The 2832-nt window shown below is 44.3% G+C and overlaps 1 long non-coding RNA gene across 1 annotated transcript; it reads left to right on the forward strand.

Moving 5' to 3' along the window:
* Window positions 1-1136: 1136 nt before the first annotated feature.
* On the forward strand, window positions 1137-1848 carry LOC123609849. Its single transcript, XR_006717996.1, has 2 exons — window positions 1137-1449; window positions 1594-1848. It is a non-coding gene; the product is annotated as an uncharacterized LOC123609849 (long non-coding RNA).
* The last annotated feature ends 984 nt before the right edge of the window (window positions 1849-2832 follow it).

A 2832-nucleotide genomic window follows, 5' to 3' on the forward strand; every position in this document is an offset into this window, starting at 1 on the left:
ATATAGATGTTAAACTAGTGCTGGGTCAGAAGACAGTTGACTCAGGGAACACATTTATTGGGGAGATTTATAGTCCCCTCCCCCACTAAGGAAGTAATAGACATACCACCGACAATTATGGTAGCCTCTATGAGAGTTATGCAAATGATATCAATCAAGTTCATAAGAATATTTAATTCAGGCTGGAGGATGAGGTCAGGAAAGGCTTTCCCAAGCAACTGATATTTGAGATGAATTTTTAGCCTGTCGGAGTTAGCTTGCTGAGAAGGAAAGGGCTCCATTACGCCTACCCCGCGTGCCGAGGTTTGGAGGAAAGAAAAGTTTAAGGAGCTGGTAGGACTTAACCACGCTCTGCTTTGCTATTTTCATCCATGAAAGGCAATAAAAATGGTACCTACCAAATGGGAGCCCCGTGAAGATTAATTAGCGTGAAAGGCTGGCAGCTAACGTTACCTGTTATTTGTCCCATGTGACGTTAGAGTGGGAGAGATGCATGTATGTCATCCGAACAAGTCTGGAGCCAAAAACGTCCGAAGGTGATACCATTTAAAAGCAAGCAACCCACGCAGCCCTGAGCAGTAAACTGCACCGAACAGGGGCAAGGAGATGGGGTCTGTACGGGTTTCAAAACTGGAACTTTTTTTTGTTTTTAACAGAATGGCGCGGGCGCGCGCGTGTGTGTGTGTGTGTGTGTGCGCGCGTGAGAGAGAGAGAGAGTTCAGATCTGATTCACGGCATGAAAATGACATCTGAGGTGCCTCTGATCTCCTCTGCCTAAAGAATGAGAGCGAGCGGGTCTTTTCCTTCCCGACCCCGGGAGGGGAAGGAGGGGAAGAGGCCAGGGCTATCCGTGCGCGCGGGCGGCAATTATGCTCTGAAACCCGGGGCCTGACAGTCGCTGCTCCCGGGCAATCGACACTGCTTCCTGCCGCTGGCTGCTTAATGCCGCGGAGGTGACGGAACCTGAAGGGAGCGGGCGAACAGGTGGTAATTATGACTGACACAATGACGGCCTGTGCAGACATGTAACCACAGAACAAAACAGCGCAGTTAGCTAACAAGACAGCGGTGGAAGGTTGTTGGGTTTTTTTTTTGTTTTTTGTTTTTTTTTTTTTTGGTTTTTTTTTTTTTTTGCTGGCACTGTGTCTCCCGTCTGACACTTCTGAAATTGGAGGCAGGGAGGGGAGGCATTGTGAGCCTGGGTATTCAGAGGTATAATAGGCCAGCTGAGCTGAAGGGAGAATGCTTAACATTTGTTCCTTTAGCTGGGATTCTATCAGCCCCTGTTTTCATGTTGATTGTCCACGGCGCTCTGGGCGGGCAATTTTCCCCTTCGAAAGGGTGTCCTTTGGCTGCTTCCTTTGATACGTACGGTACAGCTTTCTCGCGCAGCGTCCTGAGCAATTTTCAGACGGTTCGTGGATTTCTTGCTATTGCGGTTCATGATAGGTACAAAGGAGGTTTCTGTAATATGGGCCGTGTGTTCGCCCTCTGCCTTGAAGGTTCCGGGGAGACACGTTGCCCCTTTCGGGAGACGAGGAAAAGAAACAGTGGGGCCTGCTCCTAACCAGCTCTTCTGTTGGTTCCTGTAAGGTTAGCGGGACATCGCCTAGAGGCAAAGTAACGGCCCAGTCTGAAAAAAGAATGGTAACGAAGTCTACCAAACCCGAAGAGTGCATTTCAGGACGATTTTACCAGATTTGCTCCCCTCTACATGACAACATGGTATCATACAGATGTTTGGAGAGAGAACTAATGTATCTTTGGGTGGGGGAATAATTTATTAACCCCTCTACCTCCTTCTTGGCCTGCTCCAAGAATAATCCATTAAAAATCTACCTGCAAGAATTAGCATGATTTTTTTTATTGTTCCAATAACTGCAAAAGTTACCATGTATCTTATTATAAAATTGGTATGATGTATATGATGTTATAAAATATAACGCTCTCTTCCAATTCAATTTGGAACTCTCTGTTCCGTGGGTGTATAACATTACAGCAATTTTTTTTTTTTAAAGACATATGTTGACAGTTCTTTGTGGGACAGTGGTGGTAAAGGAGGTCATGCTGATCCATGAGGATTGGCAAAGCGTTTGGAAACCTGTCCAAATCCAATCTCAATTTCTCACCTGGAACTATACGTACCAAAATGTTTGGTTTCTGCAAAACATCTCTTGAATTATTTTCTTTCTTTAGGTTCCTATGGGGCAGTGCGTCCCTGAATCTCCTCTGCTCTTGGATGGATAAATGCCTTTATTTGAACCAGTAGTCCCCAAATTTTAGGAATTTGTGACATGGGTTTACTGAGTGAAGTTTTTTAGATCCAGGCATTCAAAACTAGAAGTTTGTGGGAACGCACAGTTGACCCTCAGCAACACAAGGTTTAGGAGGGCTGACCTCCCATGGTCTAAAATCCATGTATAACTTTTGACTCCACAAAAACTCAACTACAGATAGCCTACTGTTGCCCAGAAGCCTTACTAATAACATAAGCAGTCAATGAAAACATCTTTTGTATGTCATATGCATTATACGCTATACGCTTATAATAAAGTAAACTAGAGAAATAAAATGTCATTAAGAAAATCATAAGGAAGAGGCAATGCTTGTAGAGGACTATACTGTTATTTCTTAAAAACAACCCTCATATAAGTGGACTCCTGCAGTTCAAATCTGTCGTTCAAGGGTCAACTGTATTTCAGAATTAAGGTTCTCAGCAGTGCAACTCTAAGGTCACACGTACGACCTCTACGGCAAGAATGACAAATAAATGGTTTAATTAGGTGGATCTACTTACACTATTAATGTTAAAGGAGAAATTGAGGACAACCG

This window comes from Leopardus geoffroyi, chromosome B2, assembly GCF_018350155.1.
Source record: "Leopardus geoffroyi isolate Oge1 chromosome B2, O.geoffroyi_Oge1_pat1.0, whole genome shotgun sequence".
Classification (NCBI taxonomy): domain Eukaryota; kingdom Metazoa; phylum Chordata; class Mammalia; order Carnivora; family Felidae; genus Leopardus; species Leopardus geoffroyi.